The sequence below is a fragment of the Lissotriton vulgaris genome, chromosome 5, assembly GCF_964263255.1.
Source record: "Lissotriton vulgaris chromosome 5, aLisVul1.2, whole genome shotgun sequence".
Classification (NCBI taxonomy): domain Eukaryota; kingdom Metazoa; phylum Chordata; class Amphibia; order Caudata; family Salamandridae; genus Lissotriton; species Lissotriton vulgaris.
In genome coordinates, this window is record NC_141693.1 from 750,090,365 (window position 1) to 750,113,076 (window position 22,712).

Below are 22,712 nucleotides of genomic sequence, written 5' to 3' on the forward strand. Positions count from 1 at the left end.
CCGAACTACAAAAGCCATGTCCTTCCCAGAACGGAATCAAGCATCCGAGGACCGGACCGGTTTCGAGGTAACACCTCTCATCAGCCCGGCTAGCTTGACTCCAGTGGTGTGGAGTGCCTGGGACCCACGTCTGGGCATCCCCAGCGCACTTAGGGCGGGATATGCAAACACAACAGGTGATGGACCGAATGTGGATCAATGTCACACACTCACCCCAGTCCAAAGATCTGGGCCAAAATCCATCGTTTTTTTGCACTCCACACCACCCTGGGTTAGACAATGGCGATATGCAAATCAGCTCTGACCCTGTGCCCCATGGGAACAGTCCAGTCCGAACTACAAAAGCCATGTCCTTCCCAGAACGGAATCAAGCATCCGAGGACCGGACCGGTTTCGAGGTAACACCTCTCATCAGCCCGGCTAGCTTGACTCCAGTGGTGTGGAGTGCCTGGGACCCACGTCTTGGCATCCCCAGCGCACTTAGGGCGGAATATGCAAACACAACAGGTGATGGACCGAATGTGGATCAATGTCACACACTCACCCCAGTCCAAAGATCTGGGCCAAAATCCATCGTTTTTTTGCACTCCACACCACCCTGGGTTAGACAATGGTGAGATGCAAATCAGCTCTGACCCTGTGCCCCATGCACATCCGATAATTGTTTTTACAGCATACTTCATTTAAATACCCCCAGTGGGATTTGCGCAGTGCGTCAGTATTTTCCTTGTAATGCTGGGACTGGTAGTCCATAATGAGAGTCATTTGTGTTTGAAACCCCCAGTGGGCTCCACTGTTACATGCTTGAATTAAATCCGTTGTTGCCCTCCAGTGGGCTTTGAATCTGAGTTGTGTACGCTTTCAATGCTTTGTGGCACTTTGGGGAGAAACTATTTACACGGCTGCCCGGCCGAGGAAAGCTGCACCATCCCTCTACTTTCGGGAGGCTGGAATCGCAACAATGCCAGATTTAGCAGCACTGCAGGAGTGATTAACTTGAACGAGCGTCCAATTCAAGCATGTAACAGCGGAGCCCACTGGGGGTTTCAAACAAAAATGACTCTGATTATGGACTACCAAAACTATATATATATAAAAACATAAATATATATATATATATATATATATATATATATATATATATATATATATATATATATATATATATATATATATATATATATATATATATCTATAGATATATATATATATATATCCATCCATTGCAGAACCCACTTTGGAAGAACCATACGGAGACCTTCGTGGCGCTTAACTATTTTATTCACAGCATGCCAGCAGAGCGTTATTCAAGAGGGCAGTCTCAAGGTAGGCCAGACGCGTTTCAGGAGGTGAACTCCTTTCTTCAGTGGCTCTTGACAGACAAGGGGAAGCATAAGCAGCGCAGACCGTTTAAACATTGTACCTGCCCCCTATGGGCGTGGCCACACAGCATTCTGGTTGATGCAGTCTGCGCTAATGTCAGCCTCAGTGGGTGCGACTCCCCGAGTCCAAATGTCTCAAAAAATAATAAAATGCACACACATTTGAAGTCTCTGCCTCGCTTTGTCTGCTGTAAATGAAAGCTCAAGCATGTTCCCATCTGCAAAGGAACAGGCTCATCTCCGTCCCGATACCGGCAGCAAAGGTTTGTCACCCGGGACCAACTGGAAGCGGCAGGTTCTTTCCTCGACCTGGGTAGGCCGACAATAAATCCATCCATTGCAGAACCCACTTTGGAAGAACCATACGGAGACCTTCGTGGCGCTTAACTATTTTATTCACAGCATGCCAGCAGAGCGTTATTCAAGAGGGCAGTCTCAAGGTAGGCCAGACGCGTTTCAGGAGGTGAACTCCTTTCTTCAGTGGCTCTTGACAGACAAGGGGAAGCATAAGCAGCGCAGACCGTTTAAACATCGTACCTGCCCCCTATGGGCGTGGCCACACAGCATTCTGGTTGATGCAGTCTGCGCTAATGTCAGCCTCAGTGGGTGCGACTCCCCGAGTCCAAATGTCTCAAAAAATAATAAAATGCACACACATTTGAAGTCTCTGCCTCGCTTTGTCTGCTGTAAATGAAAGCTCAAGCATGTTCCCATCTGCAAAGGAACAGGCTCATCTCCGTCCCGATACCGGCAGCAAAGGTTTGTCACCCGGGACCAGCTGGAAGCGGCAGGTTCTTTCCTCGACCTGGGTAGGCCGACAATAAATCCATCCATTGCAGAACCCACTTTGGAAGAACCATACGGAGACCTTCGTGGCGCTTAACTATTTTATTCACAGCATGCCAGCAGAGCGTTATTCAAGAGGGCAGTCTCAAGGTAGGCCAGACGCGTTTCAGGAGGTGAACTCCTTTCTTCAGTGGCTCTTGACAGACAAGGGGAAGCATAAGCAGCGCAGACCGTTTAAACATCGTACCTGCCCCCTATGGGCGTGGCCACACAGCATTCTGGTTGATGCAGTCTGCGCTAATGTCAGCCTCAGTGGGTGCGACTCCCCGAGTCCAAATGTCTCAACAAATAATAAAATGCACACACATTTGAAGTCTCTGCCTCGCTTTGTCTGCTGTAAATGAAAGCTCAAGCATGTTCCCATCTGCAAAGGAACAGGCTCATCTCCGTCCCGATACCGGCAGCAAAGGTTTGTCACCCGGGACCAGCTGGAAGCGGCAGGTTCTTTCCTCGACCTGGGTAGGCCGACAATAAATCCATCCATTGCAGAACCCACTTTGGAAGAACCATACGGAGACCTTCGTGGCGCTTAACTATTTTATTCACAGCATGCCAGCAGAGCGTTATTCAAGAGGGCAGTCTCAAGGTAGGCCAGACGCGTTTCAGGAGGTGAACTCCTTTCTTCAGTGGCTCTTGACAGACAAGGGGAAGCATAAGCAGCGCAGACCGTTTAAACATCGTACCTGCCCCCTATGGGCGTGGCCACACAGCATTCTGGTTGATGCAGTCTGCGCTAATGTCAGCCTCAGTGGGTGCGACTCCCCGAGTCCAAATGTCTCAACAAATAATAAAATGCACACACATTTGAAGTCTCTGCCTCGCTTTGTCTGCTGTAAATGAAAGATCAAGCATGTACCCATCTGCAAAGGAACAGGCTCATCTCCGTCATGAGTGATGTCACTGACCATGTCATGAGTGATGTAATATGTGACGTCATCAGCAGTGCATTGCAGGCGCGCAAGTTATAGTGAGTCCAACTAACTATAACGTGGGAATTTCAATGTTTTTATGTCAGTAAAATTTCTAGCTAACTATTACTGGTGTGAAACCTATGGTTTTTTCAGTGAATTTGCAAGGTTTTTTAAATGCTAATTCCTAACTATAACTGGTGTGAAACCTATGGTTTTTTCAGTGAATTTGCAAGGTTTTTTAAATGCTAATTCCTAACTATAACTGGTGCGAAACCTATGGTTTTTTCAGTGAATATATATATATATATATATAAATATCTCCCCAAAGTGCCACAAAGCATTGAAAGCGCACACGACTCACAGGAGAAAACCTTCCGTTTTTATTTTCATGAAGAACAGGCAGGCATCAGCTTTCAACTACTTCTTATCCCAACGCGTTTTGAGGCTTCCTGCCTCTTAATCATGGGTGATTAGCATGCCCAGCAGATGGCTCCGATAATTTTTTTGCAAACACAACAGGTGATGGACCGAATGTGGATCAATGTCACACACTCACCCCAGTCCAAAGATCTGGGCCAAAATCCATCGTTTTTTTGCACTCCACACCACCCTGGGTTAGACAATGGCGATATGCAAATCAGCTCTGACCCTGTGCCCCATGGGAACAGTCCAGTCCGAACTACAAAAGCCATGTCCTTCCCAGAATGGAATCAAGCATCCGAGGACCGGACCGGTTTCGAGGTAACACCTCTCATCAGCCCGGCTAGCTTGACTCCAGTGGTGTGGAGTGCCTGGGACCCACGTCTGGGCATCCCCAGCGCACTTAGGGCGGAATATGCAAACACAACAGGTGATGGACCGAATGTGGATCAATGTCACACACTCACCCCAGTCCGAAGATCTGGGCCAAAATCCATCGTTTTTTTGCACTCCACACCACCCTGGGTTAGACAATGGCGATATGCAAATCAGCTCTGACCCTGTGCCCCATGGGAACAGTCCAGTCCAAACTACAAAAGCCATGTCCTTCCCAGAACGGAATCAAGCATCCGAGGACCGAACCGGTTTCGAGGTAACACCTCTCATCAGCCCGGCTAGCTTGACTCCAGTGGTGTGGAGTGCCTGGGACCCACGTCTGGGCATCCCCAGCGCACTTAGGGCGGAATATGCAAACACAACAGGTGATGGATCGAATGTGGATCAATGTCACACACTCACCCCAGTCCACAGATCTGGGCCAAAATCCATCGTTTTTTTGCACTCCACACCACCCTGGGTTAGACAATGGCGATATGCAAATCAGCTCTGACCCTGTGCCCCATGGGAACAGTCCAGTCCGAACTACAAAAGCCATGTCCTTCCCAGAACGGAATCAAGCATCCGAGGACCGGACCGGTTTCGAGGTAACACCTCTCATCAGCCCGGCTAGCTTGACTCCAGTGGTGTGGAGTGCCTGGGACCCACGTCTGGGCATCCCCAGCGCACTTAGGGCGGAATATGCAAACACAACAGGTGATGGACCGAATGTGGATCAATGTCACACACTCACCCCAGTCCAAAGATCTGGGCCAAAATCCATCGTTTTTTTGCACTCCACACCACCCTGGGTTAGACAATGGGGATATGCAAATCAGCTCTGACCCTGTGCCCCATGGGAACAGTCCAGTCCGAACTACAAAAGCCATGTCCTTCCCAGAACGGAATCAAGCATCCGAGGACCGGACCGGTTTCGAGGTAACACCTCTCATCAGCCCGGCTAGCTTGACTCCAGTGGTGTGGAGTGCCTGGGACCCACGTCTGGGCATCCCCAGCGCACTTAGGGCGGAATATGCAAACACAACAGGTGATGGACCGAATGTGGATCAATGTCACACACTCACCCCAGTCCAAAGATCTGGGCCAAAATCCATCGTTTTTTTGCACTCCACACCACCCTGGGTTAGACAATGGTAATATGCAAATCAGCTCTGACCCTGTGCCCCATGCACATCCGATAATTGTTTTTACAGCATACTTCATTTAAATACCCCCAGTGGGATTTGCGCAGTGCATCAGTATTTTCCTTGTAATGCTGGGACTGGTAGTCCATAATGAGAGCCATTTGTGTTTGAAACCCCCAGTGGGCTCGTACACGAGAGACGACCGCCGGGAAACTACAGAGGAGGGATTGCCTGCAGCGGCATACCGCCGTAGAGGTGACGCACCCGTTTCCTCATTTTGGCACATCAATAGAATCCCCTCCCGGCTTTCCGCCTTACACCAAAGCGAGACCCAGCGCCATACTTATAAATCATCATTACCAGTGGGAAACGATCACCAAACAGACGAGAGACTTAACCATATATTCCTACCGATTGCTCTCTCAACAGTATCGACTATATCATAGTCATACAGAATACCCAGTGCCAGAACTGAGCTTAAAAGACCCAGACTTACTCCGACCATACATTGGATTTGGAGTGGAAGCCCTGAAGAGTCGTGTTGACTCAACCGTACACGACGAAACACGTGTCGGCGATTGTTATTATTCTCAAGTCTGGAGAAAATAAACATCTTGCTGTGACAAGAAGATTTACACCAAAGAACCTGCTTCTGCGCATCTTTTGCCTTTTGGTCATTGTACCTTGTTTTGATAACACACATGTAGTTGCGAGAGCCTAGTTTTGTTACTTCATTTAAATACCCATTTAAATACCCCCAGTGGGATTTGCGCAGTGCGTCAGTATTTTCCTTGTAATGCTGGGACTGGTAGTCCATAATGAGAGTCATTTGTGTTTGAAACCCCCAGTGGGCTCCACTGTTACATACTTGAATTAAATCCGTTGTTGCCCTCCAGTGGGCTTTGAAACTGAGTTGTGTACGCTTTCAATGCTTTGTGGCACTTTGGGGAGAAACTATTTACACGGCAGCCCGGCCGAGGAAAGCTGCACCATCCCTCTACTTTCGGGAGGCTGGAATCGCAACAATGCCAGATTTAGCAGCACTGCAGGAGTGATTAACTTGAACGAGCGTCCAATTCAAGCATGTAACAGCGGAGCCCACTGGGGGTTTCAAACAAAAATGACTCTGATTATGGACTACCATATATATATATATATATAAAACATAAATATATATATATATATACATATATATATTACCTACTGGCGGTCGCCAGTAGGTATATATAGTTAGGATTTTTTCCCTATGGGATTTCTGAAAATTCTATGTCTAATAACTTTGGCGTTTGTGGACGGAATCGGCTGAAATTTACAGGAAAATGGCACATTTTGTTTCTGAGCAGCTCCTGGAAATTTGGGGGGGGTTCGTCAAGGGGGGGCCGAGAAAAAAGGGGGGTCCCAAAACGCGTTTTTCCCATGTTAATTTCCATAGGGCGGTTGGACTCACTTTTAGCCCGAACGGCTGAATGGATTTCCACGAAACTTGGCAAAATTGTAGGGACTGTTAGCCCGATGTGCCTTTGCTAGGTCTCAATATATGTGCTTCAGTGGATTTTGAGAAATTAACGTTTAAATCAAGATATATATCTGTAACAGCGCTCCGGGCAGCGATCCGGTTAGCGAACTTTTCGCGTATCGGAACTTTGCGATGCGAAGCTGATTGGCCCTCCGGTGTCTGTCAACATTCTAAACAGTCTGGAGCGGCCGCCATCTTGTCTCTCGGTAGGATCGAGAGACAAGAGGAGGCCAAAACAAAGGGGGAAATGAAGGAAAGGGGGCAAGGTAGACCCCTTCTGACCCCCTAGGATTGATGAGGGGGATATTATAGAGCCACGCGGGGCCCCAAAAAAAAAAAAAAAATCCGATTTTTTCGCCGTAGAGACGCGTCTTGGTAAGCGAACCGGGCAGCTAACCGGGCAGCTAACCGGGAAGCTAACCGGCAGTGTAACGGGAGTCTGAGGAGTAGCTGATTGGCTGTCAACATTGTAAACAGTCCGGAGTGGCCGCCATCTTGTCTCTCGGTAGGATCAAGAGACAAGAGGAGACCAAAACAAAGGGGAAAATGAAGGAAAGAGGGCACGGTAGACCCCTTCTGACCCCATAGGATTGATGAGGGGGATATTATAAAACCACGCGGGGCCCAAAAAAAAAAAAATCCTGAGGAGTAGCTGATTGGCTGTCAACATTGTAAACAGTCCAGAGCGGCCGCCATCTTGTCTCTCGGTAGGATCGAGAGACAAGAGGTGGAAAAAAAAGGTGTAAATGAATGAAAGGGGTAAGGCAGACCCCTCCTGAACCCCTAGGATTGATGAGGGGGCTATTAAAGTTCCCTGCGGGGCAAAAGAAAAAAAAATTGTGATTTTTCGCGGTAAAGGTGCTTCCTGGTATGTTAACCGGGCAGCTAACCGGCAGCGTAACGGGAGTCCGACATATTGTGTTTCTTGAACGTTTGTGATATGTGCACGTGTGGATTTTGTCTAATTAAGGTTAAAAAATATATATCTTTAAGCGTGTTCTGGCGCGCTTACGTTTTGGGTTTGGTTTGCGCTGCAGAGACGATACGTCACGGTTATGCGATGCATCATGAGGCGTCTCACGGGCTACGTGATACGTCACTTAATAAAGAATATATTTTACAGCTATAGATATTAGCTTTTAAAAAACCAATGAAATTCACAGAAAAAACCATAGGTTATAGACCATATATAGTTAGGAATTTGCATTTACAAAACCTTGAAAATTCACTGAAAAAACCATAGGTCATAGACCATATATAGTTAGGGATTAGCATTTAAAAAACCTTATTTTATTTGCACAAAACCATTGAAATTCCATATATAGTTAGTTGCACTAACTATATATCGCGGACCCGCAATCCACTGCTAATGATGTCACATATTACATCATTCATGACATGGTCAGTGACATCACTGATGACATCACTGATGACATCTCAAATGACATCACTGATGACATCACTGATGACATCTCAAATGACATCACTGATGACATCACTGACATCTCATTTGACATTACTGATTACATCACTGATGATATCATTTATGTGATAATACATCTTCAGACTCTAATATAACCTTAGATACACTCAGTGTAAACAGGCACTCACAGACTGTCACACATCCATGGAGTTACTCACACACCTAGTCAGTCATGCAAAGAATCAATCACATCTCCATTTCCTCAACTATACAGTTATGCACACCTTACTTATTCAAACATATAGTAACACATATTTACTCTCTTATACAATCCTTGATACAAGTTCACAATGATTCATACAGCCACTCACACATTCACTGGCTCTTATGTTCAGTTATTTATATATGTCAACTCTCACATGGAGTGTGTTTTACATATGTACTTACTTTGACATGTAGCACTGAGATATCCATTCACTCACCAATATACTCATGCACACAGTCAACTGTCCATACAGCTGTTTCTACATGCACTTTTGAACCCATACACCTAGGGAATCAACTGCTCACACATCTATGCACAGAGTTATACACCTCCCAGATACCCACACACATACTCAGTCTCCCATACAAATACTTGGGCAACCATTCAATAACCCATATAGTTACTGATATAGCTACTGATTTAAACATGCAGCAGTTTACAGAACAACATAAATAATGATTGCGAAATTAAGACACTTTAATCACTAACCCATACACTCAGTGAGACACATTTAATCATTCTCTCATACAGTCAGTCATGCACCTACTAAATCCTTCATCCAGACACTTATACATCCACTCATTCTTCAATATGTAAGACATATTTTAACTTTACAGAAACATACAGTCACTGGGTGTTGTCATCAGTGATGTCATCAGTGATGTCATCAGTGATGTCATTTGAGATGTCATCAGTGATGTCACTGACCATGTCATGAATGATGTAATATGTGACATCATTAGCAGTGGATTGCGGGTCCGCGATATATAGTTAGTGCAACTAACTATATATGGAATTTCAATGGTTTTGTGCAAATAAAATAAGGTTTTTTAAATGCTAATCCCTAACTATATATGGTCTATAACCTATGGTTTTTTCAGTGAATATATATATATATATATATATATATATATATATATATATATATATATATATATATATATATATATATATATATATGTATATAGATAGTTAGAGTTTGGAACTTGTTTCTATTCAAAAAGCGTTTCTTTTGCCAATATCTTTGGCGCCGTTTGACGAATCTTCGTGAAATTTTCAAAACTAATGGTTCACTCAGGTCAACTCCTGTCTTGAACATTTTGGGGTTATTCGTCAAGAGGGGGCCGAGAAAAAAAGGGGGTCCCAAAACGTGTTTTCTCCATGTTAATTTCCAGAGGTACTTTAGACACGGCTACAGCCACAACTGCTGAACAGAATTACACCAAATTTGGCAAAAATGTAGCTCTTGGTTCAGAAAGCAACTTTTTTTTTAATTCAAGAAATGAAAATATCGCTATCTGAGGGCCAAGGAGGACTCGCAAACCCTCCCAAGCATGAACTTTATTTTGATAGGCTGTCAACACTCCAAACCAGAAAGTGTTGGCAGCCATCTTGTGACTCTGCAAAACAGAGTCATAAGAAAAAGGGGAAAACAATTTAAAAATAAAGAAAAGGGGGCACAGTAGAAACACCCTGACCCCCTAGGCCTGCTCAGGGGTTCCCACAGGGAAACCCAGGGCCCAAACAAACATTAAAAAAAATGTGGTGGGATTAGCGGACCCTCCACTAGTCCCATCAAAAAATATTTAAAAAAATGAAGCTCAGGCTCTTGCGCTCCGTTTCTTAAAGCCCCCGGGTGAGACAGGTTCCGGGGGCAATGTTTTATTATGGTGCAGGGCACACAGGGACTCCCGCAGCCCTGGGGACCGCCACCTCCCTGGGGCTTTAATAATAGTGTGCGGGGACATGCGCCCCCCCGCATCCATGGGGACCGCCACCTCCCCGGGCCATTGGTTATTTTCAGTGGCGGGACCTCCCCGGGGCATTTAATATTTCAGGGAGCCCAAGGCTCAGGGACCACTACCTCGCCGGGGCTATATGCTTTGAATGCGGGTGGGCCACGCGGGCCCCCCACAACCATTGGGACTGTCAACTCTCTGGGGCTACAAATAAATACTCTGTGTGGGGGGCTTGAGCCGCCCCACATGGCCCCAGAGACCCCCACCTCCTCGAACACACTTTATTTAAATATGGTGGTTCCTTATTTTCCCCCAGCCCCGGGGACCACCACTTCCCTGGGGATAATTTCACATTGGGAGGGGACCGTGCGGCCCCCTCCCAGAGCCCTCTATGGTCTTGGACACCGCCACCCCCCAGGGCTGGCTCCGGCAATGTCCCGGGATGCCCACCCCTGGGTCATTGCAGTTTGCAATGACAGGATGGGAGGACTGCTGCTGCCCTGTTATTGCAAACTTCTGCTTTGCTTCGTCGGAGCGAGAGCAGGAAACCTGCTCTCGCTTCCACGAAGCAAAGCAGTATTCCTTTTGGACAAGGGGAGCTGCATGTTAGCAGCTCCCCTTGTCCAAAAGTAATGCCAGCTCTTGCAGGAGGCAAGGAGCTGGCTGGGACAGCGAGGGCATTGGGGCTCCACCTGCAGTCCCCGTGAGGCTTGCCCCGGGGCTTGGGGTCCCTGGGGTCAAAAATGGCCTGGGAGGGGCTACTAGGCCCTCTCTCTTACAAAAATAAACTAAAAAGGATTGGTCAAGCCCTGGGGGATGGTGTCCCCGGTGCCAAATGTTCCCTGGGTACTTAGGGGCTAACTACCCCACCAGTTACCTCCAGTAAGCCCCACACAGTGGGATTGCTGAGAGGTGGTCCAAGGCCATGCCCCGTTTTATACCACTCTGCAAACGCGCCTCTTGGTGCATTGCTGGTGGGGCAATGAGGTTCCCTGTGTCCTGAGGACCTCTGGACTAAAGTTGACTTCATCCTCCCAGCAGCAATGTAATAGGAACTGTGTAAAAAGGGGGCGTGGCCTTTGAGCCCTCTCATCAATCCAGCTGTATGGGGCTTACTAGAGGTAACAGGCGGCCACGTTGGCCCCCAGGGACCCTCATGGGTAAGGGGCTTTATCCCCCAACCAAGAGCATCCCAGGAGGAGCATTTGCAGAGTGGTAAAGGGGGTGTGGCCTGTGTCCATCTCTCAGCAATTCCACTTTCATCTTCCTTTACCTCTCTTCCCTTTTTCTGCACTCCTGCACCTCTCTTGCCTGTTTCTGCCCCTCTCTTGCATCTTTCTTCACTTCTCTTGCCTCTTTCTGCACCTCTGTTGCTTCTTTCTGCACTTTCTTGCCTGTTTCTGTACCCCTCTTGCCTCTATCTGCACCTCTCCTACTTTCTACAATTCTATTGCTTCTCTATGCACCTCTTTTGCTTCTTTCTGCACCCCTCTTGCCTCTTTCTGCACCCCTTACCTCTTTCTGCACCCCTCTTGCCTCAGTCTGTCCATCTGTTCCCTCTTTCTGCACCTCTTGCCTCTTTCTGTACCTCTGTTACCTTTTTCTGCACCTCACTAGCTTCTTCCTGTATCCATCTTGCCTCTTTCTGCGCCTCTGTACCCTCTTTCTGCACCTCTCCTGCCTGTTCCTGCACTTCTCTTGCCACTTTCTTCACTTCTCCTGCTTCTTTCTGCATCTCTGTTGCTTCTTTCTCACCGCTCTTGCCTCTTTTTGCACCCCTCTTCCCTCTTTCTGCACCTCTCTTGCCTCAGACTCCCCACCTGTTCCCTCCTTCTGCACCACTTTTGCCTGTTTCTGTAACTCTTTGCAGTTCTCTTGCCTTCTTTTGCAAATCATGTGCCTCTTTCTGCAACTCTCTTGCCTCTTTCTGCAGTTCTCTTGCCTCCTTCTGCACCTCTCTTGTCACTTTCAACACTTCTCTTGCTGTTTCTGCACCTCTCTTGCCTCATTCTGCACCTTTCTTGACTCTTTCTGCTCCTCACTTGCTTCTTCTTGCACCCCTTTTGCCTGTTTCTGTACCCCTCTTCCCTCTTTGTACAACTCTCTTGCCTCTTTCTATACCTCTCTTCCCTCTTTCTGAACCACTCTTGCCTCTTTCTGTACCTCTGTTGCTTCTTGCTGTACTTCTCTTGTCTCTTGCTGCACTCTTCATGCCTCTTTCAGCACCTCTGTTGCTTCTTTCTGTAGTTCGCTTCCTTTTTTCTGCTCCCTACTTCCTTTTTCAGTACCGCTCTTGCCACTTTGTGCATCTCTCCTTCCCCTTTCTGCACCCCTCTTGCCTCTATTTGCACCTCTGTTGGTTCTTTCTGCTCCTCGTTCTGCACTTCACTTGGCCCGTTCTGTAGCCCTCTTGCCTCTTTCTGCACCTCTGTTGGTTCTTTCTGCACTGCTCTTGCTTCTTTCTGTATCTCTCTTGCAGATTTCTGCACTCCTCTTGCCTCTGTGTGCAACTCTCTTGCCTCTTTTTGCTCCTCTCTTGCCTCTTTCTTCACCCCTCTTACCTCTTTCTGCACTTCTCTTACCTTAGTCTGCCCACCTGTTCCCTCTTTCTACACCCCTTTTGCCTGTTTCTGCAACTCTCTTGTCTCTTTCTGCAGTTCTCTTACCTCATTCTACACCTCACTTGCCTCTTTTTGCACCTCTGCTGGTTCTTTTGCAATGCTCTTGCTTCTTTCCGCACCTCTCTTGCACATTTTGCACCCCTCATGCCTCTTTCTGCACACCACTTACCATTTTCTGCACCTCTCTTGCCTCTGTCTGCACCCCTGTTCCCTCTTTCTGTACCTCGTCTGCCTGTTTCTGTAACTCTCTTGCCTTTTTTCAGTTCTCTTGCCTCCTTCTGCACCTCTGCTGCTTCTTTCTGCACTTCTCTTACCTCTTCCTATACCCCTGTTGCTTTACTCTGACTTCCCATGCATCTTTCTGTACCTGTCTTGCTTCTATCTGAACCCCTGTTGTCTCTTTCTGCACTTGTCTTCCCTCTCTCTGCACCTCTCTTGCCTCCTTCTGCACCTCGCTGTTCTCATTCTACACTTCTCTTGCTTCTTTCTACACCTCCGTTGCTTCAGTGTAATGTAACCCTTGAAACACATATTCAAAAATAGAAAATAACATTTTCAAAAAAAATGGAGATACCCATACCAGTTACAACAAACAATTCAGTAATACCACCATCTATATACACATCCAGTCATTCACCAACAGTTCTATATAGTCACTCATACATATATTCACTCATCATATGTAGTGAAACACCTACACATCCTTTTACACACCGACAGTCATCCAAAAGTTACTCACATATGCAAATAAACTTTTGAACATCCATTTATTTGCATATACAGCTATACACACACTACCACCTTACTGCTAAGGAAACTTACACATACTTACTCTCTTAAACAATCACTTATAGAAACAAATACTTATTTAAACAGGAACTCTTACAATCTCTTACTCTCACATATACTCACTTATATACATAAATATTCACATATACTAGATTAAAACATATGTAGTTACTGATTAAGACACTAGTGAGACAGTCATTCACTTAATAACACACACATATACACACTCATCCACCCATACAGTCCTGCACATATGTTGTGTTTAAAACACACACACAAACAGAGAGTCAGTCATTGATGCATCTATGTGCTAAGTCATACCCCCACCAAACCATACAGACACTCATACTGATACTAAAAACAACATCTAATAACCCATATACACACACATGTAGGTACTCACAAACCCATGCAGCCACTTATACACAAAGTGAAACACTAATACATATATTTAAATATTTAAACATTTCTCAATAATATATGTATTCACTAAGATACACTTAATAAGACAGTTAACCAATCATTTTATTTTAAAAAAACATCCATTTAGACACTTATTTAAACATTTATTCTTCCATTGACCTTTACATATACATATGTAAAACATATTTATTTTTCAGAAAGACACACATTTACTGGATGGTGTCATCAGTGATATCATGAGTGATGTCACGGACCATGTCATGAGTGATGTAATATGTGACGTCATCAGCAGTGCACTGCAGGCGCGCAAGTTATAGTGAGTCCAACTAATTATAACGTGGGAATTTCAATGGTTTTATGTCAGTAAAATTTCTAGCTAACTATAACTGGTGTGAAACCTATGGTTTTTTCAGTGAATTTGCAAGGTTTTTTAAATGCTAATTCCTAACTATAACTGGTGTGAAACCTATGGTTTTTTCAGTGAATATATATATATATATATATTCACTGAAATCGAATTTGCAACCTCGGCTTACCAAATGTACACATAACATGGATTGCCAAAAGAGGATTGAAATGTCACCAATTGATTTCATTGGTGAAAACATTTATGCATCTCCCAGAACCAGACCTTATAATTGTGCACTGCGGTGGGAACGATCTAGGCACAATCACTGGGGTAGGTCTGGAAATGCTTCTAAAAGACACCTTTCGACAATTGATGACACTTTTTCCTCGATCTCCCTTGGTATATTCCAATATATGCCAAAGACAGAAATGGAATTGGTCCAATCAACATTGTGCACAATTTGAGAAAGCAAGGAGACATGTAAATAAATCTGTTTCTGCGTTCCTCAGAGATTATAGCATGGGTTCTATTTACCACAACAACTTGCGATACCACATGCAAGACGTCTATAGGAGAGACGGTGTTCATTTCACGAATGAGGGAAACAGAATCTTCCTCTGCAACATCAGGCTCTGCATCGGTACTTACTTATAAATGCAGAAAACACTCAATTAACACAAGGGCTCTTTTCAGAGCCACCTTATATCTAAGCACTCAAACTTCTGATTCATCTCCATTTTCACACTCTTGTAAATAGGTGTGCGTGACCGGGTGCGCGCACCCCGTATTTTTTTCGGGGGAAAATTATATCTTTTTGCGTTTAAGGGCCTTACTGCACACCCCGAGAAAAGCTACGCAGCAAAACAATCTCTACCTTCTCCCCTTTCCATGTTTCAACGCTATGAAATGAACAATATATTTACTCGCAGTGACAAAATGGCGAACAAAACTTCCTGATTTCCTTCGAATCGAACGTTAACAGACGTCACGCAGCAAAAAAAATTCCGCTCACGCTCAGTCGCATGAGTGCGCGCACGCGTGCGCGTCCATAGATATATAATTGACTTTAACTTTAATTTTCTCAACAACTACTGAACGGATTTACACCATTCCAAAAAAAGCGTAATCTGCGAACCGAACTCTACAGTTTTGGCAAATTTCTTATAAATCCATTCAACCGTTCGACCTGTAGCCGAGTCTAAAGGTCCTATGGAAAATAACATGGAGAAAACACGTTTTGGGACCCCCCTTATATCTCAGCCCCCACTTGACCAATCCCCCCCAAACTTTCAGGGAAGGAGCGCAGCGGATCGAGCCATCTTCTTTGAGAAATTCGCAAAGACTCATCCACCAGGGCCAAAGTTATTCCAAATAGAATGTTGAGGATTTCCTATGGAAACTAGGTCCTAACTATAACTACCTACTGGCGACCGCCAGTAGGTAATATATATATATATATATATATATATATATATATATATATATATATATATTCACTGAAAAAACCATAGGTTATAAACCATATATAGTTAGGGATTAGCATTTACAAAACCTTATTTTACTCGCATAAAACCATTGAAATTCCATATATAGTTAGATGCGCTAACTATATATCGCGCACCCGCAATCCACTGCTGATGATGTCACATATTACATCATTCATGACATGGTCAGTGACATCACTGATGACATCACTGATGACAACATCCAGTGACTGTATGTTTCTGTAAAGTTAAAACATGTCTTACATATTGAAGAATGAGTGGATGTATAAGTGTCTGGATGAAGGATTTAGTAGGTGCATGACTGACTGTATGAGTGAGTGACCATGTCATGAATGATGTAATATGTGACATCATCAGCAGTGGATTGCGGGTGCGCGATATATAGTTAGCGCATCTAACTATATATGGAATTTCAATGGTTTTATGCGAGTAAAATAAGGTTTTGTAAATGCTAATCCCTAACTATATATGGTTTATAACCTATGGTTTTTTCAGTGAATTTTCAAGGTTTTGTAAATGCAAATTCCTAACTATATATGGTCTATAACCTATGGTTTTTTCTGTGAATTTCATTGGTTTTTTAAAAGCTAACATTTGTAGCTGTAAAATGTATTCTTCTTTAAATCCAAAAATATATTTTAGATGTCTATTGATAATTTTTTTTTTTATATTTTTTTTCTCCGCTTCCGGTAAGCGAACCGGGAAGCTTTCCGTTAGCTCATCTTGATGCCGCGATCTAGTACGCGAACCGGTAAACGTTTCGTTAGCGCAACTGTGACGCGTCGCGGAAGCGCGACGTATCACGTTGTCGCGTAATGCGTCTTATGACGCGCCGCGTTAGCGCTCCCGGAAGTGCTCCGGACCGCGAACCGGAAGCTATCCGAGGCGCGGCGCGCTCCGCGTAACGTGAGCGGAACAGGTCATGTGACTTGTTTATTAAAGTTTTCATTGGTTCATTTCACTTTCGGTTTCCTAATGATGTAAAACTAGGTCATGTGACCTAAAAATAACACTTTTCATTGGTTTAGAACTATTTCTTTTCCCAAATGATGAAAGCCCCCACCTTTTTTCTCACTCTGACTTTCAACTTTGTGAAAGGAAGACCTGATTTTTTTCTGTGATGGCTTCAATAGTAGCTTCAGCTTCTGCACCCCCACCACCACCACCCCCATCTCCTAATAGGAAGAGAGGACCCCCTCCACAATTTATTGGAAACATAGAGGAGGAAGAGGAAGAAGAAGACGGAGAGGAAGAAGAGGGACCACAATTTGTCGAAGAGTTACCCCGGGTATCTCATCGGAAAGAAAGCTTTATATGGCAATTTTTTAGCATTCCTTCTGACGAAAAAAAAGTCAATGCACGATATGCTAAGTGCCTTATCTGCAAAAAAAAATTATCCCGAGGAACAAACAAAAAGTACAGCTTTGGAAATCACACAATGCACCGACATATGCAGAGGTGGCATCCAATGAACTACAGTCGTGGAGAGATGCGTGACCTGCAACAAAACCCCCCAACTTCGGTGCCTTCAACATCTTCTGATCTGTCTCTGTCAGTGGCCGAGGCGAATGAAACAGTGCCCAACATACAGAAAAATTTTGTGCATCTAAAGCTCACATGCTTGTATTGTGGAACACTAATTTCATGCGCTAACATGAGCGTGAAATTGATTAATCTTGCTTTCGAAAAACACCAATGTTCCAAACGCAAGACTTTTTAATTTTTTTTTTTGCTCCTGTTGAGCCATTTTCAATACCTCTTTCTGTTCATTCCCTTTAAAAAACAACAAAAAAAACAAAAAAGTGTTCAAAAAATCCAAAAAAATGAAATAATGTTCAAAAAAGTAAAAAAAAAAAAAAAAAAAAAAAGTTCTTTTCAGAACTACCTCCCCTTTTTACAAAAATTGCTAGAAAGTGTAACACTCTGGCAAGCTGGTTATTTTTAGTTTGCTTTCCGGTTAGCGAACCGGTACGCGAACCGGGAGCTAACCCCAATTTTTTTTTTTTTAAAAAAAAGGAGTAATTACAAGAGAACATGGCTAAGAACTGCTCACAAATGAGGCCTATTTTGAAACATGATGCTTCTTTTGCATTGCTTATGTCTCACAATAGTGATGCAATAACCGCGCAAAAGAGATGTAAAACCATCATAAAATTGTGTCAAACATTTTAAATGATTGTTATAGGATGCAAATAAGATGTGTGCTTTCAAGAGCTTTCTTTGAGGTGAGGCCTATTTCTTTTTTTTAAAAAAAAACAGTACCCAGAAGTACAGCACTGTAAGCATTAAAATTGACACTTACAGAAGACTCAGCTTCTCCATATCTACCTCACATTTCTAAATGTATATCATAAGTACAAAAAGCATAACATTAATTATACATGTTAAATTGTTTATTTTTGCTGTTCTCAGAATGTATCAAATTTCACTTAAATCAGTGACTTGAAGGTATTCATCATGTAACAGCGGGGAAAAAAAAACACAATCAAAATGACTGTGTTTAAAAAACCCATACAAGCTAAGAAATCTGATTTCAAAACTCCTTAAAATTAACTTACTTTCAATAAAGTCGAAGGATCTCCTATGTACAGCGTCCACTCTGTTGTGCTATAAATATTTTCAGCCCGCCACTTTCTGAAAGAAAACCTCCATCGATACGAAAAATATGTTACATAGAAAAAAAGACTTCTCTCATTCTATCACATGTTTCCACTAGGCCAAATCATGTTGCTGCGATTCGCAAGTCTTGTTATTCTTCCAATCAAATCCCGACATTTTCTATTTTTGCAACTTTCAAAAAGAAAACATTTGAGATTATTTTCACAATCCTGGACTACTAATAACTTACTCTTCTTTGTCAATCATGTTCTCCTTTTCCTATGACACTGATACTGCTTACTATGAAGCAGACTTACTTGCAGCAAGTTTATATAGTTGGATTTTTAATCTAGACAGCATTGCAGACTTACATTCCCTCTACTTAAAATTTTGGTTTTAAAAACACCAGGTAAGAATTTTTAAGGTCAAACGGCAATTTTTGTTTGAAAGTTACAGCGGAATCATTACAGAATGACCAGCCGTTTCCAGACTTTAAGTAAGCTGTATAATGTCCTGATGTTGTTGATGGACCATTGTGATAGATAATTGCTACAGTTACAAAAGTCCTCCCTGATATTGACAGCTGAGAAGCCACAAAATTTTTTATTAAAGTTGACAATTTTGATCCATCAGGCCTACATCGTTGGATCATTAAAATGACATACTGGCCATATCTACGTATAAATAATGTTGACATCATATCACATTTACATTGGCTACACTCCATGTTGTGATCCGCTGCATTTACTAGCTTATTAAAGGACACTGATTTACTGTCTGGCAAAGTTAAATATATAAATCTTTCTGAGTCTACACTAGTAGTACTTGATACCAAACAGTTCTCGCAGTCATGCTGCCATTGATAAGAAAGCCCAAACAGGTGATCTACATCTACACCCTCATCTTGCAATACATCAAGCATATACATTAAAAACTCCTGACAATCTTGCTGATTATTTTCAGAGAAGTCTGTTTGACCTGAACATTCATCTAAAAGATAACGAACTTCAGACACACTTTCTACTTTTGTTCGATCACTGCTACATTTCTCGAAAACAGAATTCAACAAACAGCATAAAATTTGTTCTGAATTCAACAGAATCTGTTCTCTTAAACTCTGTAGTGAAAAGAGAACATTAACCACTACATTTGCATAGCAGTTGACACCAGAACTGTTTTCAAATTGAAAACCGACAACATCTTCAACAGAATCCACTTTCTTTCTGGTAACAATTTTCGGTTCATTGACTTTTAGTCTTTTTGCAACAACCTCCCTACTATTACTGATATTTCTACGTTTCCGGCCTACCACACGTTTCTCAAACAAAGGATATTGAGGCAAATGTGGCGCATACTCTCTTCTTAACCTATTGTATTCCTTAACACAATCTAGATCCGCACAAATGTTTGTGACATCACAGTCAATCAAGTACAATCCCGATAAAGTTCTAACTCGTGACAATGCCACATATGCCATACCCTCCTTGAACACAGAACTGCCAATATTCACCAATGCACAGTCTACACTTAAACCTTGCGATTTATGGATTGTCACCGCATATGCCAAGCAAACAGGAAACTGTTTACGGCGAACATATAAGTCTTTAACAAGCAAAAACCTAGCAGAACAACGACCAATTTGCTGTACTTCCTCAATGCCATCAAATTTAATTCTTAAAAATTCTATTCCATCTCTATTTCTGTATTTCTCAAAATCAACAACATTACCCATTGATCCATTTACCAGACCTCTTTCTACATGTAAATTCCTTCTCAAAATGATTCGGCAATTTAAACACACATTCAAAGTCTTTTCAAAACCCGCTGTTTTGGATATAGTCTTCTCTAATGAATCCAATTTTGATTTCAAATTGTCTGATAAAATAATTGTTGATCCCATATGCTCTAATTTGTCGATAGCTTCAAGTTTCACAATCTCTTGCTTTTCTAAATTCAACATTTTGTTGTTGAAAATGGCACATTCTGCAAGAGTTGGCATCAAACATATCCCGGATTTCTTCTCAGTAATTTTCAGAAAAATATTCTCAGGCACAATCTCTTGTTTGGGATATAAATTTGTCAGTAATCGTGCATTTAAAGCTTCTTTCCCATGCTCGGTCACTTTTCCAATTCTAATATCTTGTAGAATATTTTTGTAATCTTCATCCTTTGCCTGACGCATATTTTCATGCAGTTCAGCATAATTGAAGTTTAACCATATATTGACGTTGCCAATGCTCCCTAGGCACTTCCTGGTATCTTCATGCGTGAGTATTTTGAACACAGGTTGACCTTTTACTGGTGTCAGCTGCAGAAGATCTCCGAAAACAATGATGTGTTTGCCACCAAATAACACATCATATTCAGTTTTAAGTACTTCTTGCATTCTCAAATGCACAAAGGCAAGCATGACATTGGAAACCATGCTTACTTCGTCAATGATAAGTAGTTTCATTTTCCTCAAGACTCTTGAAACTTCACAGCAAGCATCCCCAGATAACTTGTTGTATTGTAATTTGTTGTCATGCTCCACCGGCAGCATCAGTAGACGATGCAAAGTAATACCTTTAATGTTATGTGCTGCCAGTCCAGTAGGAGCGGTGACAACACAAGACAACGATGACTCAGTCCTTTCCTGCAAATAACAAGAAATTGCTTTAATGAGGAAACTTTTGCCAGTTCCCGCTTCTCCACTCACGTACAGTCGGACAGGCTTCAACAATGTACATGAGCACTCGTTCTTCTCATGACTTAATCCGTGCTCAATTTCCTTGGTAACTTCATCATATATTTTCCTCTGCTCAACGTTGAGTTGTTTTTCCAAGTCTTCTAAGTTAACTGAATCCTCCTGAGCATGTGCCATGGCTCTTTCTACTTCATTCATAGCAGTGGCAGCTTCATTTTCGATAATAGGTCCTCCAAGTTGATCTTGACTCAATGAAACAGAACTCTGACTGTCCTGAGAACTGTCTCTGGCAATCTCGGCTGCAATCGTTGCTTCCTGCTCAATTTCCAAAGTAAGCATTTCTTGATATTTAGGAAAAGCAGGACATTCTATGGACTCCTTGGCTGCATTGAAAGAGTCTTCGTAACAGAGGAAATCTCCAAGCAGTTCCTCTTCTGCACGCCAAGGCTTGAAAAGTTGCAAAAGTGCTAAATAGAAAAACTCCTTTTTTTCTGGAGATTCGCCACTCAATTTTCGATGGTTTACTAATTGGCATTTTCTTTGCTTGACCAGACATCCCTCACTTCCAATTACAGCATACACTCCTTTCTCAATATCTTCTTTGATGTTCCTCTTGAATATATAATTTTGTAGAACCTCATATAGACAAACATTCTCAAGGTGACTGCTTCGATTTGGATAATATGTATCCAACATGTTGGTCTTCAAAATGTCGGTACTGTTTGGCTCCTTTTCCGCCAAATACTCAATTTCCCGGACAGGTTTTAGAACTCGATTTCGTGTTGCAGCAAGACCAAGACTTGCCCAAACGATACTCCTGGATTTGGCATAGAGACTGGCTGAAGACAAGCGGTCAGAACATTCGTAAGCTCCGATTTCTCGATGCGACAACATCTTCAGACTGAAACTGTACAACTTCTTGCTGAGGCTCTTTTCATGGGAAATGTCCTCCCACATATCCTTCAGTTCTGTCTTTTCTTTTTTGGTGATGTAAGATGTCACATACCGAGCCACAGCCATACAGTTGTCAGCCACAAACTGTATATCCATGTTAGCATTCCACATGGACAAAATCACTGGGTTGTAGTCATTGATGTACTTGGACTCTTCGTTCCTTTTCAAATTGTATGTATTCTTGGGTGATTTCCTCGTCACATTATGTCGCAGCGAGGACATCAAACTGTTCACTCTTCCTTTAGAAATCACCGGTCGTGGAAAGTTGAAACGACATTTGGTGTAGAACTTGTCCTTGTTTCTGAATTTACGACGACAGTACTTTCCACAACGATGGCTTTGGAAACGTAGAACTTGTTCTCTTAGGCTTTTCTTCTCCGTTGCGTTTGGAACAGCACACGTAGAATACTGTTCTATGAAACTCATCACTAAGTCATCCGGATCTGTTCCAAATTTAGGTGCATCCTTGATCCACAACAACATATGTATATGAGGGGCACCTCTTGCTTGGTACTCCTTTCTCCAGAAGAAATCCAACACCTCTCCAAGAGGTGGATTCTTTTTATTTGTGATGAAAGACATCATAGCTTCAAATCTATGATTGAAGTACCTGCATACATTCACTGGATCCAAAGAACACAGTTCTCCAGGTGTCTTGAATTCAATGTTTTCAATATTTCCATTTGCCTCTCGTAGAAATTCAAGTAAGTCTTCCCAGCCATACTCGGCACAGCTCAGAGTGAGGAACCATGTCGGAGTTCCTAA

The 22,712-nt window shown here is 43.1% G+C and overlaps 1 protein-coding gene across 1 annotated transcript in view; it reads left to right on the forward strand.

Moving 5' to 3' along the window:
- LOC147711497 (basic phospholipase A2-like) overlaps positions 1-22,712 on the forward strand; it is a 213,224-nt gene that overhangs the window by 146,716 nt on the left and 43,796 nt on the right. The gene's annotated exons all lie outside the window — the stretch shown is intronic.